This window comes from Vipera ursinii (genome assembly GCF_947247035.1).
Source record: "Vipera ursinii genome assembly, chromosome: 1".
In the NCBI taxonomy this organism is placed as follows: Eukaryota; Metazoa; Chordata; class Lepidosauria; order Squamata; family Viperidae; genus Vipera; species Vipera ursinii.
The window spans coordinates 18,188,031-18,205,240 of NC_139512.1; the positions used below are offsets into that span (position 1 = coordinate 18,188,031).

Consider the following 17,210-nt stretch of genomic DNA (forward strand, 5'->3'; position numbering starts at 1 on the left):
GGGGGGGTAGAGGGAATGGTTCCAATGGACCTCAATTTTATAGCCCTCTCTAAACCGTGTACAGAGTCAGCATATTGCCCCCCAACAATCGGGGTCCTCATTTTACTGCCCTCAGAAGGATGGAAGGCTGAGTCAACCTTGAGCTGGTCAGGATTGAACTCCTGGCTATGGGCAGAGTTAGTGGGGGGGAAACGCATGAGTAGCTCCATTTGCATGAGTGGTGAGCACATGCATCTGAGGCTTGTGCAAATGTAGCACATACACACACATGCTTGCCTGCCGCTTGTGCAAGTGGGGATGCCCATGTGTGTGCTCACCTGCCACTTCCATGGCCCAGTTCCGAATGGCTCAAGGCCAGGTAATGGGCCCTGGGCTCTGGGTTGGGGACCTCAATTTTACAGCTCTCTCTAAACCGTGTACAGAGTCAGCATATTGCCCCCCAACAATCGGGGTTCTCATTTTACTGCCCTCAGAAGGATGGAAGGCTGAGTCAACCTTGAGCTGGTCAGGATTGAACTCCTGGCTATGGGCAGAGTTAGCCTGCAATACTGCATTCTAACCACTGGGCCACCATGGGTCTAGAAAAATACAAACACAGAATAATTATAAAAAGAAAAGAAAAATGGAAGGAAGGAACAAGTACAAATATTTACCTAGCAATAATAATGGATAAAAATAAAAATAGAAAAGAAGCCATGTCCCAATTTCTACCCCTTTGATACATCTTAAACAGAATCACTAAAAGCACATTTGGAGTTGGATGCCTGCAAGATGGCATTTCATGGTTTAAATCCATTTTTATTTATATAATGTAACATTTTTTTAAAAAAATATAGGGTAAATATCCTGGTGTTATTATGAACTGCTAAAGTTTGGCAAGTAGAAACTACCTAGACTTTGTAAATAGTAAGCTGTTATGTCAACAAAATTGACTTGCCAATTATTACAATGTACAATGTAGTTCTTTCCCTAACTGTTTAAACTACTTTCATTGTTGTTTAGAACAGACACAAGACCTCCCTGCAGAGTTTAATATTTATAATCCATGTTAATTTATTTAAAATGGCAAAATGCCATTGCTTACTATGCCATCTCCCTATTCTTGCAGTTTGATTGGATTTTCCAGTGGAACTGCATCTACATGGAAGGAAGTGTGTAGTGGGGTGCCCCAGGGCTCTGTTCTGAGACCAGTGCTCTTCAACATCTTCATCAACAATTTGGATGAGGGGATAGATGGGGAACTCATCAAATTTGCAGACGACACCAAGCTGGCAGGAATAGCCAACACTCCAGAAGAGAGGCTTAAAATACAGGAGAATCTGGACAGACTCAAATACTGGGCGCTATCTAACAACATGAAATTCAAAGGTGAAAAAAGTAAGGTTCTACACTTAGGCAGGAAAAATCAAAAGCACAGGTATAGTATAGGTGGTACCTTGCTCAATAGTAGTAACTGTGAGAGGGATCTTGGAGTCCTAGTAGAGAATCACTTCAATATGAGCCAGCAGTGTGTTGCAGCTGCCAAAAAAGACAACACAGTGCTAGGTTGCATTAACAGAGGGATAGAATCAAGATCACGTGAAGTACTAATACCACTTTACAATGCCTTGGTAAGGCCACACCTGGAATACTGCATCCAGTTTTGGTCACCATGATGTAAAAAAGATGTTGAGACTCTAGAAAGAGTACAGAGAAGGGCAACAAAGATGATTGGGGGACTGGAGACTAAAAATATAGGGAACGGTTGCTGGAATTGGGTATGTGTAATTTAACGAAGAGAAGGTTGAGGGGTGACATGATAGCAGTGTTCCAATATCTCAGGGGCTGCCACAAAGAAGAGGGAGTCAAGCTATTCTCCAAAGCACCTGAAAGCAGAAGAAGCAACGGATGGAAACTAGTCAAGGAGAGAAGCAACCTAGAATTAAGGAGAAACTTCCTGACAGTTAGAACAATTAACCAGTGGAACAACCTGCCTCCAGAAGTGGTGAATGCTCCAACACTGTAAGTTTTTAAGAGGAGACTGGACAGCCATTTGCCTGAAATGGTATAGGGTTTCCTGCCTGAGCAGGGGGTTGGACTAGATGACCTCTAAGGTCCCTTCCAACTTTATTATTATATGTGTTTGAAAACAGGCTAAGCAGAAGTAAGAAAAGAACCAAGAGGTAAAGTATCATACAGCTTTATAAAGCATCAGTAAGACTCGTATAGGGTTTCCTGCCTGAGCAGGGGGTTGGACTAGATGACCTCCAAGGTACCTTCCAACTTCTTCTTCTTCTTCTTCTTCTTCTTCTTCTTCTTCTTCTTCTTCTTCTTCTTCTTCTTCTTCTTCTTCTTCTTCTTCTTCTTCTTCTTCTTCTTCTTCTTCTTCTTCTTCTTCTTCTTATTATTATTATTATTATTATTATTATTATTATTATTATTATTATTATTGTGCAGGACTACACTCTTAGGAACATTTAATATCCATGTGCTTTTGGGTAGTTGGTTGCAAAGTTGCCACAAGATCTCAAGCTGACAGGAGAGAAGTTCAAAAGTAATGTTAGAAAATATTTTAGTGCACAGAAAGAGTAGTGGAAGCTTGGCTCTGACTTCCAGAAAAGGTAGTGGGTCAGTCAACAGTAACTGAGTTTAAACATTTTTGGGATAAACACATGTCCATCATCTCACAAAAATAAAAAATATATATAAAATAATAATTTAAAAATAATATATAAACACATTAACAACAAAACAAAACAAAACAAAAAAGAAAACAATAAACTCAAAGGGCAGACTTGATGACCACTAGGTCTTTTTCTGCCATCAGTTTTTTATGTTTTTATGTTTCCAATATCTATGACAAACACATTCTTGATTATTATTATTTTTGCTTTAGACCATGAGACAGTGGTATGAATAAAAAGAAAGAGATTGGTTATGCTGTGATCATGGGGAGATGGGGTGGAGGATCCAGTTAAGATACTCCATCTCTTGAGATGTATGGTTTTTGATAGATTCTTTTGTACTATGGGGAAGATTTCAGAGGTGACAAGTGGAGATCTTGTTGAGGCTGTAGTTGAATTAGAATATAGAATGATGAGACAACACAGCTCTTCTACACTGAAGTGAAATATTCTATGATGCTGTATTTACACAATATATTATACATACTGCATTTAACAGGGGGCCACAAGATCTCATCCCTCCCTTCCAATTTCCAGTGTGTGGAAATCCCAGAAGGATATTCCCATGTAACTTTTAAGGAGGCAAATCCAAGGGAGAAAATCCTGAGAGATTTTTCTAAAGAAGACTGATTTTGATAGATAGAACTAAATAAACATAAGGTAATGTAATGGGCAAGGATTGCAACTTCATTCATTAAATTGGGACACACTTTCCTAACCAACACCCAAAGGCTATACTGAGTATTATTTAGAAGCCAATATAACTGGGAAGAGCCAGATATGGGAAAGTTGGATTAAGATCTGAAATGAAATTGCAACAGTAGAAACACAGTCATATTGATCATAGTACTATGATCAGACAATTTATGTTCTCTTAAGGGAAATTCTACCTCAGTTTAATCAACCACTGAGATGATCAGATTTTATTCTCTGTTTTCTTTCATCAAGACAGGCAAAATGACATGGATCGGCTCCAACGAATTACTGTTTGTCAATTATGCTTCAGAATCCATTCTCTGCCTTCACAAATTGGAGAGCAAGGTTAAGTAGTATGGATTCCCCTACTTCTTTCTGATGCCTTGAGTAATCAGAAATAGTATTGATGCTTTTGAAATTTATTGGAGAAGATCATGGACAGGCAAGAAAGTAAATGGATCAACCCAGAGTTGTCACTAAAGGCAGAAAAGAGCAGGGTTAAATTATCCTACGTGGAAACATTATGCAAAGACTTAGTTCTGGAGAGGCTCTGTGGCTAAGAAAGGTAGAAGGAAAGAGATAGGAGAATGACCAGCAGCAAAGTGGATGGACACAGTTACAGTGGTGATAGGTGCATCGTTGGAAGGGCTAATCCAGGGAAAGATTGTCATGGAGAAAATCTGTGTGGTCACTAAGAGTAGGCACCAACTTGATGACACATAATCAATCAATCACTGAAATCAGGATTGCCCCAGATGTTCATAATCTCTGTGAGGCTGTGATAAAATATCAAACTCCTGAATTATGTAGATTCTTGTATTATATAGATTTTCAAAAGAGAAAGTTTCTGAAAAGAAAAGAAAAGAAAACAATTTGCATCCATACAGTTCGGCAAAAATTTTCTACCCAGCTCCCATAACAGGCATTGAACTTGTTGAAAGAAAAATCTTCAGGGTTCAGTCCAAGTCAGGAATAAACAAAATGGAGACTGCTTTAGAAAGAAGCTTATAGTTTATTGAAGAGCAGAACCAGAACAGCATGTGGCTCTGGAGCAGTTGACCAATAGATTTGATGAGTACAAGAATTTTTATACAGTTTTACAGCATTTTGTAAATTGGAGGCACACTTTGTGTACTTTTGTTATTAAATTTGTTTAACTCGTTTCACAATGGGACTAAAATACTTACTTCCTTGGTCCTAATTCTGTCAAACAAATATAATTAATTTTACCCCCTTATTTTTATTCTGTCTATTACCTCCATTGAGCTCTCTTTGTGAATCAACAGGCCTGATTCAATGTTTCTGCTTTTTGCAATAGCCAGGGATTTCAGGAGTGAAACATTGCTTCTGTATTTCTTTTCCTGAGTTTTATTCTTGTGATTTGGGAGCATAGTAAAAAAGATTGGTGGATGCCAATCCTTACCACAAACTAATTCTGGATTTTAGAAGTGGAGGGAAGATGGATTAATACACTTAAGAAACCATACTACCTTTGGATGGGCTTAAATAAACTATTATTTTGTCCAAGGTAAGGGAGAAAGCTTTTGCCTAATTGAAGATTAGATGTTGTTATTTACATTTTTGTGCTGATTAACCATTCTGAATCTCAGTAATGTACAGTCCTCTGTTGCATTATAGTTATGCAGCTCATAAAGTTAAGTGAGATCTAGAACTCATCAGTTCAATTTACACTTGAGAGTCTGATAAATATTTTGATGCAAATGGAATCCAAGAGAAAATTGGAGAGCCATGGGAAAGGAAACAAACTGGAAATTGTCAGTAATACAAACTTTTATGTAAATTTCTGGAGTAGCCATTGGGTTCAGAATACTGTGATTGGCCCTGGTTGCTATACCGCAGCTGCTCCCAACCTTTTGGGTACCAGGGACCAGTTCCGCAGACTGAAGGGGCTGTGGTGTCATGAGCTACTTGCATCCCACAGATGGGGCTTTGCTTGTTTGCATGGCCTGGCTGCTGGCATGCCATGGACCAATGCCAGTCCATGGACCTGGGGTTGAGGAGCCTTGCTATACTGCATTGTACATCTGGAAAAATGATAGAAAAGTATGAAAGGGAGACTGGCCTGGGAATACAAATGGGCTTTAGAAGAAAACTAATTGTGGATTTGACAGAAAGATTACATCATGTGGACCAAATGTATTTATTTATAGGAGTTATATGGCCACCTATCTCATGTGATGACTCCGAGTCTAGATGGCTCACAACAATCCATTAAAAAGTAAGTTAAAAGTAAGTCAGGTGCCCCACCAAATCATCATCACATTTCAACCTCCATCCTAACCCAATGCATAGCAGAAGAGGTTTCACAGTTCTCTGGAAGGCTAAAAGGAGTAGCAATATTTTAGTTCTCTGGTGAGAAGCTGAGCAGCCACTGAGAAGGTGCATCTTTCAGAATGAGATGACAACATTTAAAGAGGAACCTGGACATGCAACCCTATCTAAATTTGTTGGAGAGAAAGCTATCTCAGGGAGAGGAAGTCTCAGAAATAACCTGGCCTTGTGCCCTAGGTGATAACCAGAACTTTGGCTTGCAACCAGAAAGCACCCAGAAGCCACTGCAGCTTCCACATGGCCCACTAAAAACAGTGCATTCTGCTATCTTCTGGACCAGTTGCAGATTCCAGATGATTTTCAAGGGCATCTCCATTTAGAGAGCATTGTGGTAATCCAAATGGGAGATAACTAAGACATGGATAACTGTGACTAAGGCTTCACAAATGGTTTTCCCTCTCTTCTATTAGCATCTGAGTTGATCTAAAGAAACTAAATGGGGAGAGACTAAGAATAGCAAAAAGAACTACAGCCTATTCTCATCACACAGCTAAACTAGAAAGTGAAGTCCAGGAAACATGCCCTCTTGGTCACTGAGATGTTAACTATGGGAGTTCTGGCATGGGTGTAATTTACTATGGAGATTTTATTGAGCCTGGACTATTTTGTTTTTGCTTACTTCAATGGAATGTTTTGGTTTTTTTCTGCATTGTTCAATGTCCAATATATTTAGATGGATGGGTTAGTTGGATGGATGGTTGGATAGATGGGTGGATGGATGGATGGATGGATGGATGGATGGATGCCCTATGAGACAATGAAGACACTAACAAGAGAGGTTTTTTAAAGGTTACTAGAAAGATGGTTACCAAAAGGTATGGATTGCAATGTATGGTAGTGAAAGTTGGACCATAAGAAAGGCTGAGCGCCAAAGAATTGAGGCCTTTGAGCTATGGTGCTGGAGAAGACTCCTGCGAGTCCCTTGGACTGCAAGGTGATCAAACCGGTCAGTCCTAGAGGAGATCAACCCTGACTGCTCTTTAGAAGGCCAGATCCTGAAGCTAAAACTCAAATACTTTGGCCACCTAATGAGAAGGAAGGACTCACTGGAGAAGAGCCTAATGCTGGGAAAGGTTGAGGGAAAGAGAAGAAGGGGACGACAGAGAATGAGATGGCTGGATGGAGACACTGAAGCAGTAGGCGTGAGCTTAAATGGACTCCAGAAGATGGTAGAGGACAGGAAGGCCTGGAGGAACATTGTCCATGGGGTCGCGATGGGTCAGACATGACTTTGCAGCTAACAACAACAACAACAACATGGATGGTTTTGAAAGGGGACTAGGTATAGGCTGCTTGTCGTAACAGTTATTTAGTGCCTCACCTCCAGTTATATATCTCCCTGGGCCAGTTTGTGGAAAAGATGAAATAAACATGACATTGCTAAAGTCCTCTGGTCTCTTTCTGGACCTCGATCATCAGTTGCTTACTTACATGAGAGGTGGGTTTCTGCTTCTCATCCAAAAGCTACTTGAAATTCTTCAGGAAGCCAATTTTCTTTCAACAATCAATGCAAGCTTGTTTTACACTGGCCCTGTTTCTGCTTTACGCTATAAACAATCAATCTTATCAGACAAGACACACAATGCTCTATGTGAAGATTTATTTCTGCTTTTTCCCCTCCCTCCTTCCTCAACTTCAGATTTGGGAAGTGCCATTTAGATGGAAAAGAGACTGCAGCCCTCCTTAACTTGGCAATTCATAGTCATTTTTCTTTGTTCATTGAAAATGTCAGGCTGTTTGAGTGACATCTTGACCACATAGAAATACATGGCTTTACATCATCATTCGTTAAATCAGTAGCATCCAGATGTGAACTGTATCCACACCCATCATTGACACCCTTTTGGAGAAACAATATTATGCAAAGTGCAAAAAAAAGGAATTAAACATAGGAAATGAAAGAAATCAAAAGGAAGAGAAAAAAGGGAGGAAAGAAATTAACTGGAAATCTATTTGCCCCAACACCACATTTGGTTTATCTCTTTGTAGTTGCTTTTCACATCTATACAGATTCATATATTATTGCCCTTTATTCTTCCAACAACTTTTTATAGTAATTTTATTAAATACTGCAACTAATAAGATAAAAAATGAATACAGACTAAAAGCAAGAAAAAAATAGAAAATGCCAAAAAGAAAAAAGAAAAATAAGAATATAATAATGAAAAATAAAATAAGTATATAAAGAAATGACCTTATCCTTCATCACAAGTATAAACTATTTTATTAACTTAACACCTTTCTTAAAATGCAACAAATGATCCGATATCTATCTTTTATCTACAGTATAAACAAATGCTTAAAGCTGCCTTGTGCAGCCCTAATCTGCAAATGTTCATTCAGTTACTAGAAATAGCAACATCACTTTAATCAAATTAATCATATTTCTCTGCTTTACTTTTAACACAGTAATTTACCATTACATATACAACAAAAAAATTCTTCCCATATCTTGTCTCTTGTCTATAAACAAATTTCAAAGCCTCATCATTTGAGCTTAGTAAAGAAAAAAAAAACATTAAGATCTACCAGAAATAGCAACATATTAAAAATCTTAAATCCCTTCAGAAATTAATAATTTATATTTAAATATAATTACGGTATTTAATTAATTATAATATTTAATTATTATGTAATTATATTATGTAATCTGTATTTTAACAATTTTTTTTCTCTATTTCCCGTATCTTATCTATATATAAATCTTTCAAGTCTTGTCATTTAGTCCTGGTCAAGAAAAACCCATTAACAACGATTGAAAACCATACATATTTTTTAAACTCTGATCAACAATGGTTGGAAACTAATCAAAGAGAGAAGCAACCTGGAATTAAGGAGAAACTTCCTAAGAGTGAGGAAAATTAACCAGTGGAACAGCTTGCCTTCAGAAATTGTGGGCGGAGATTTTTACTGGAGATTTTTAAGAAGAGACTAGACAGTCACTTGTCTGAGATGGTATAGGTTCTCCTGCTCAAGCAGGGGGCTGGACTAGAAGACCTCCAAGGTTCCTTCCAACTCTATTTTATTCTAAATAAGCCAACTGGATATTCCTTTGTTATGCTTTTAAAAATCTTGATGATTTGATGGTTATTACTTTTAAATAGTGTCCCCAAAGCTGATTTTTATTTTTTCATGTTCTCTTTGTCTTTTCTCAAAAATCCTATCATGAGTAAAACATCTATTTTATAAGCCCAAGATAAGAAAGTTGTCCAAGTCACTCTTCTGATTAATTGATTGTGTAACCTTTTTAGTTATTGAGAAATCAGGCAGCTTCATTTGCAAGTTTTGTGTAACTGTGGTGGAATATAGTCCGAAATCCCAGGAGGAAAGATATGCATTCCAGAGGAGCAAAAGACAGAGTGAAATTTAGATTGTCTGGGTGAGAGAAAGAAAGTTATACCTCCTCCCTAGGTATACTCAGAGTATATGTTTAATGGTACAAGTATCCTGCTTTAGTTTGGCACAATTTCTATCTATAAGTGAGGAACAATAAAGGAAATTGCTTAGAAGAACCTCAACATGTCTTTCTTGGTTTTTGGAGCCTGACAGGAACATCTTTTCCCATATCAGCTTTGTATCTTCTCACTTTAAGGTAAAGTAAAGGTAAAAGTTCCCCCGCATATGCGTGCTAGTCGTTTTCGACTCTACAGGGTGGTGCTCATCTCCGTTTCAAAGCCAAAGAGCCAGCGCTTGTCCAAGGACATCTCCGTGGTCATGTGGCCGGCATGACTGGACACCAAAGGCGCACAGAATGCTGTTACCTTCCCACCGTAGTGGTCCCTATTTTTCTACTTGCATTTTTATGTGATTTCGAACTGCTAGGTTGGCAGAAGCTGGGACGAGTAACAGGCGCTCAGTCTGCTATGTGGCACTTGGGATTTGACCTGCCAAACTGCTGACCTTCTGATCGACAAGCTCAGCGTCCTAACCCACTGAGCCCCTGCGTCCCCTTCAAACACATACCCAAAACAGACTCATTCTCAATAGTATGCTCTTCTATCTCCTCTTTTAAATCTATTATAATGGTAGCAGACAAACTTATCCTTGACTTCTTCTCATGTTAAAATAGGTTTCACCAATTTGTGTTCGTGGGACTCTCCTCCTTTAATTATAATCTTCAGCTCTTTCTGGTTGCCTCCTGTGTCCATCCTTCAAAGTCTCCTCTTATCATGCTTTTCTCTAATCCACAACATTTTCCCACAGGAAGATTTCTTACACTTAGATCCAAAATCTTCATATATTTTTAATAGGACTTTAAACAACCCACAAGAAGTATTATAATGAATTTCAAAGACTTATTTCCAATCCATCTGGCCCCTTAATCTATTTGTAACCTTCCAAAATCAACGTTCTAATCACCATTTTATTTATTTATTTATTTATTTATTTATTTATTTATTTATTTATTTATTTATTTATTTATTTATTTATTTATTTAATTTGTATACCGCCCTTCTCCCGAAGGACTCAGGGCGGTGTTTGCTGTTTATTTCAAAATAAACAAAATAGTTTCAAGTTCTTAAACTTACATGAAACTTTCTTTGTTGAGGAATTTTGAAGCACTGATTTATTCACCAGCTCCTCATTCTGCTGTGGTTTTGGCTCTGCAAAAAGTGAAGTCATCTTCACTCTTCCATTGCTTCCTTTTTTGACCTTCCCCTTCCCCTTCCCCTTCAACCACTTACTCTCTGTGATTGGATCCTCATTCATTGCCAACTTCCTTCTTTCACACTGATCATGTACTTTTGTACTCAATCCATATTTATCCATGCTTTCTTGTTCTATTGCTATATTTACTGTAGCCATTATGTTTTCCTGGATATGTCCAGCTTCCAAATTTTCAAGGAGCAGACTGTGTCAGCAAGAAATTTTGTTAGGTCCTGGCTTATATATCAAATTTATCCCTTTCCATAAAAAGTTTAACATGGTTTGGTTGTTAGATTGGATCATTGGGACTCAAAAAGCTATTGTTTGTGGATTAAAAGAGCCTTGGTGGGGCAGTAGGCTAATGCCTCCTTAAGTAACACCAGCTGACTGCAATTAGTGCAGGTTCACATCCCACCAGGCTCAAGGTTGACTCAGCCTTCCATTCTTCCGAGGTTTGTAAAATGAGGACCCAGATTGTTGGGGGCAATAAGCTGACTTTGTAATAATGCCGCTTGGGGGGGGGGCGAAAGCCCTAATAAGCAGGCATATACATAGAATGAAGGCTATTGCTAAGCACATTGGTTTGTGCTTAAAATTGTAAGCCGCCATGAGTCTTCGGAGAAGGGCGGGATATAAATGGGATTAAAAAGAAAGAAAGAAATTGTTCCATTTATGGTGTCTAACAGTGTAGCCATGTATTCCACAATACATATATAGGTGGTGATTCCTCTCATTACAATAGTTATTATTCATGAGGCATTTATCTTCCTGTTTTCCCATCCATTTAGTTGAAGCAAATGTTATTGCCTATGTACAAACTGAGCTCTAAATGCTTGTTTTAAGGACTGTTTATAATGGAGATTAGGGAGTGATGAATTATTCAGTGGCCCAGCTATGCTTTGCCACTACATAGCGTTGAAACAACATGGAATGAAAATGTGCTGTTTTGGATTGTGAAGGCAAGAGATGCAAATGGAAAGGATGGGTTGGCACTTAGAATATTTCAGAGTGGGTATATTGGAACTGGAATATTCTTTATTGGCCAAGTATGATTGGACACAAAAGGAATTTGTCTCAGGTGCTTAGGCTCTCAGTGTACAAATGAACAACAAAATGATAAATCATAGATCATAAATCATAAGATACAATCATAAATCATAAGATACAAACAAGTGATAAATCATAAGATACGACTGGGAGAAGGTTCATTGAGAAAACAAATGTAGAGAGAGAGGGGCTCAGAACGGGAAAATTACTAGGTAATACTCTGACTTTGGTATCATGGTGATTGAAGAAGTTGGACATTGATGAAATTGCTTGGGATAGGATCTGTCTCACTCCCAGAGAAAATCTGAAGGTTGTTTCAAAGTTTATGTTTTAAGGACAGAAAGAAAACTAAGTATTAGGTTCTCTTGAAACCAATGGCCCAATTCTTTTTAAAAACTTCCAGTGTTGGAGCATTCACAATTTCTGGAGGGAAGTTGTCCCACTGATTAATTGTTCTAACTGTCAGAAAATTGCTCCTTAGTTCTAGGTTGCTTCTCTCTTTGGTTAGTTTCCATCCGTTGCTTCTTGTCCTGCCTTCAGATGCTTTGGAGAATAGCTTGAGTCATTCTTCTTTGGGGCAACTTCTGAGACATTGGAACACTGCTATCATTTCACCCCTAATCCTTCTTTTCATTAAACTAGAAATACCCAACTCCAGCAACCGTTCCTTATAGGTTTTAACCTCCAGTCCCCTAATAACCTTTGTTGCTCTTCTCTGCACTATTTCTAGAGTCTCAACAACTTTTTTACATTGTGGTGACTGAAACTGGATGCAGTATTCCAAGTGTGGTTTTAACAAGGCATTATAAATTGGTATTAACATTTCATGTGATCTTGATTCTATCCCTCTGTTAATGCAGCCTAGCACTGTGTTGGCTTTTTTGGCAGTTGCAGCACACTGCTGGCTCATACTTTAAGTTATTGTCCACTAGGACTTCAAGATTCCTGTTACAGTTACTACTGTTGAACCAGGTACCATCTATACCAGGGGTCGGCAACCTCGGCTCTTTTATGACTCGTGGACTTCAACTCCCAGAATTCCTGAGCCAGCTATGCTGGCTCAGGAATTCTGGGAGTTGAAGTCCAACGAGTCATAAAAGAGCCGAGGTTGCCGACCCCTGATCTATACCATACATTTGGGTTTTTTTTGTTTAAATGTAGAACTTTACTTTTTTCACCATTGAATTTCATTTTGTTGGATAGCGCCCAATGTTCAAGTCTGTCAAGATCCTTCTGTATATTAAGCCTATCTTATGGAGTATTGGCTATTCCTGCCAGCTTGATGTCATTTGCGAATTTGATAGGTTCCCCATCCATCCCCCCATTCAAATCATTAATGAAGATGTTGAAAAGTACTGGGCCTAAAACCAACAACCTTTAGCCAGCTTCTCCACAGATTTCTTATTCTTCAAGTTCTTTCAATTGTTCCAAACTGAACCATATTTTGGGCTTGTTGTCTGATCTGAAAGAATTACTCGGATTTGAAGGAAGACCTATCCCTCTCTGTTCCTATATGTCATGATAATTTGCTTTCTAAAAAAAACAAAGGAAAACCAAACCCAAAGAACACCAAGAACGCAACAAAGAATATTTTCTTTCTCAGCATGCTTATCACTGTACCATATTTTTAGTACGTCGGATTTTGGAGGACTAGAACTTTAGAACTAGAACTTTGTAAAGATGCACAATTCGAAAAGTATAGATGTGACCTTCCCTAACCCTAGTAAATAATTACATACAGGTAGTCCTTGATTGGAGGGACGCGGTGGCTCAGTGGGTTAGGACGCTGAGCTTGTCGATCAGATGGTCGGCAGTTTGGCGGGTCGAATCCCGAGTGCCGCGTAACAGAGTGAGCGCCTGTTACTCGTCCCAGCTTCTGCCAACCTAGCAGTTCGAAAGCACGTAAAAATGCAAGTAGAAAAATAGGGACCACTACGGTGGGAAGGTAACAGCGTTCCGTGCGCCTTTGGCGTCTAGTCATGCCGGCCACATGATCACGGAGACGTCCTCGGACAACCGCTGGCTCTTCAGCTTTGAAACGGAGATGAGCACCGGCCCCTAGAGTTGGAAACGACTAGCATGCATGTGCGGGGGAACCTTTACCTTTACCTTTAGTCCTTGATTTATGACTACTGTTGGGTCTGAAATTTTGGTCATAGGTCAGGACAGTCATGAAGTGGGTCACCATGTGAGCTGTCCCAATTTTATGACCAGTCTTATAATAGTTGTAAAGCAAATGGTCTTTTTAAATAAATCCAGCATATCCACTGGGCGTTTGCCATTTTCTGCTGGAAAACAACAAAAATGTCACAAATCATGGTCCATGTGACTGCAGAATGTTGCAAACAGTTATAAATGTAAGCTGATTGCCAAATGCCCAAAATATGGTCATGTGACCAACATGACATTTTATGATGTCTGGAAGTGCTTTATAGGACATAAATACTTTTACTGAGCCTATTACAATTTGAAATGGTCATTAAATGACCAGTCATTAAGCAAGGACTATCTGTATTCCAACTTTCCCTTAGAATTCAGACTTTGGCAAAATCTGTTGCATAACAGTATTTTTTAATTTTTTTTAAATATCTCTGCTTCTTAGAAAATAGCATAAAACAAACAGGCTGCCTTTCATGTTGTGATGTTTGTTCCTTTATTCCCAATAACATCCAAAGATTTCTTTTTGCAACAATGTTATGGGGGGAAAAATGTCAATACGATGCAACTCAGGGTGAAAAATCCATTCTTCATATTCTGTATCTGCCTTCCTCAACCTGATACCTTTGAAGCTTATTGAATTTTTGATGAGGGGAATTCTGAAGGTTAGAGTTTCCCTGATATTATTAAATTCCATTCATGCTGAAGCGATACATCCATAGCAGAAGAACATGATTCACTAGAGCAGAAATTATGCAAGCTTCAGTTAGCGCGCCATGTGCTTTCCCCACCTCCACAAGCTGACTCTCATTGCATACCCAGGATTGTTTGATGTTCACTGTTCTCAGTGCCTTTAGGTGCATTTTGCTTAACTTTCTGATTTAATCAAATTTCATGAACAATGTTTTGGTATACAAAGTGGGGATTAAGTTGCCTGGAGCTTTTGAGTTGCTATCTGACAACTTTAGGGACTTGAGCCCAGCTTTATCTAAGCTGTGATTAATGTCTAGGGTTTGAATAAAATGCACAACCTTCCTTTTGATTTTTTTTTCAGGATCTCTAGCTGCTTGTCAAATGTTTCTTTCATCAGGGATGCAGATTGCAGCTTCAAGAGCGCAGTATAACAATTCAGCTCAGCTCCAGAATGTTTTAAAGTGATGGATATTAAAAAAATAAATACATCTGTAAAAAGCTGTAAGGCAAACAATGCAAAAAAAAAAAAAAACAGATAGGAACACCAATTAAAATAACATAAAGTCCAGTCTTATATTAATGGGGGAATATGATAAATGCTTTGTTAAAAATGAACAGCTGAAAGAAGATACAGAAAGTAAATGCTTATAGCTTTCCACATTACCAATGTAAAATAATTTTACCATGAATTGTAATGAGAGAGGATTTAGGTTTTCTGTTCCCAGTAGGGCTGTAGCAAGCTGCATGAAATCAAGTTACCGTTTGTCCTTTCCTAGAAATTCAGTGTACTGTTGAAAATGCATGGGATAACAGTAAAAATGCTTTGTGCTCACAGCCATAAATAAATTTCAACAGAAATGGCATGTCATTTACAATATTTCTTGGATTGACCATGAGATCATGAAAAATGGATAAAATTCCCTTTGCTCCTAATGGAGCAATGAATTTATGTTCAAATATGTTTCTCCTCTGGACCATGGCATATCTATTTTCTTGGTTTCTTTTTTCATAAGCTGTTCCATGGAATGGTGAAGAAGATTTTTTTTTGTTTAGATTTTTTTATCCTGCCTTTGTTATATTTTGTAAATAATTCAGGTGTCAAATACACCTAATACTCTTTCCTTCTTCCATTTTCCCCACAACAATAACAACTATGTGAGATGAGTTGGATTAAAGCAGATGTGTCAAACTGCCGGCCCACGGGCCAGATGCGTCATGCTGAAACCGGACCCATCCCATTGCTGGCAATGGGGAAAAAATCGTGATAGGTCACACAACACACCATGCCATGTTGTGAGTTTGACACCCCTGGACTAAAGAGTGACTGGCCCAAAGTCATCCAGCTGGCTTTCATGCTAGAACTCACAGCCTCCTAATTTTTAGCCTGGTGCTTTAACCACTATACCAAACTGGCTCTTTTGTTTTTGCTTTGTTTATTAACCATGTAAAATTGACCAGATATCTGCCACATTCTCTTTTAGGTCCAAGAGATAAGAAAAAAAAAACAACACATAAAACTGCATTTTCATTTCTCATTTTACAGATCCGGGAAGGGTGAAGAAGGAAGGGAATTGAAAAATTAAGGACTGTGATTAGTATACTCTACACAGAACATTAAGTTATCATTGTGACCAAATAGAGGAAAGGTTGAAACTCAGATTGGTTGTTGTTGTTGTTGTTAGTCCGTTTCATTTTCAGTTTTTTTTACCTGTAGGTGCTGAGAAGCTTCAGGCTGTAGTGGCAAAAGGATTAGGGTGAGATGCTGAGGTGAACTGTGGCTTCTCAATTCCAAGTAGGGTTGGATGGTATTGATTATTCAAACCCATTTTGATCCATGTCACAGCTGGATTTAGAAAAGCAGATCTGTTGTTCAGTTGGCATGGAGTGAATTTTTAATTTTTTTAAATAGTTTTATATTTTATATTTTCTTATAGCTTATTCTGGGAAGGTTTATCCTAAAGTATTAAAGCCTTTTAATTGTCACCTATGAGAGAGCGCTATAGTGTTCCATTTTAGATTGCTCTTAACACTCTTTGATTTCATTTTACTGCATTTGTAATAATATTCAGAAGAGCTACTTGTGAAAAAAGAAAATAAGAAGACTAGATTATAAGAGTGCCTTTCATTTTCATTTTCTCATTTTATCAACCTTGTATTTTGCTCTATCCCCTTTCAAAATGAAAAAAAAATTCCCAGTATAAATCCTAATTAAAGTCTTACATGGACTTTGACATTAAAGTCTTACATGTTCTTTACTATGGCAATATGATACTGAGTCCTCAGAACATCGTTTATAAAAAAAAACACTGTTCATTACAGTTGAGCTCTAGTGAATGTATCGTAACTGTAACAACATTCTTGTAATATATAGGTTGAAACGATGTCCTGCAGATACCTAAAATATTATATTGCAGACTAATATTCCTGTTTTATATCTTGGGACTCTTTGATGTGCTGAGATAAATGTGATTACAAGACACCAATATTGAGGAGATTTAACAGTCATGTCATTTCTTTCCCTACGAGTGTTGAAAATTATTCCTTTCACTGGCATACCTAATTCTTGAGCACCACTTTGGATGAGATATGTGTTCAATGCATGAATCAAATTCAGTTGGATAATTAACTCTTTCTCTACAGACTATCCTAGAAAATGGGCCATAATCTTAGATTTTCTCTGCAGGCAAAGAGATTATAAATGTTCTCTCTTTCTCTCCTTTCTTTCTCCCCTTCTTTTGCTTCCTTATTGATTAGTTGCCTTAGGTGGAAAGAATGACTACAAACTGAAATAAAAGTTTTCAGGTTCATTTTTTCAGATAGTATATTTGGATCTCTGTGGCTTGTGCATGAGTTTGTCTGTGAATTAAGTTCTGTGGAAATTTCAGTGGGATTTACATAGGATTTGTCAGGGAATTGCACAGCAGATATCCAAATGAAGTCAGAGACACTACATGA

General features: G+C 38.1%; 1 long non-coding RNA gene across 1 annotated transcript in view; it reads right to left on the bottom strand.

Moving 5' to 3' along the window:
* Positions 1 to 17,210, bottom strand: part of LOC310632964 — a 1,456,945-nt gene that overhangs the window by 456,460 nt on the left and 983,275 nt on the right. The gene's annotated exons all lie outside the window — the stretch shown is intronic.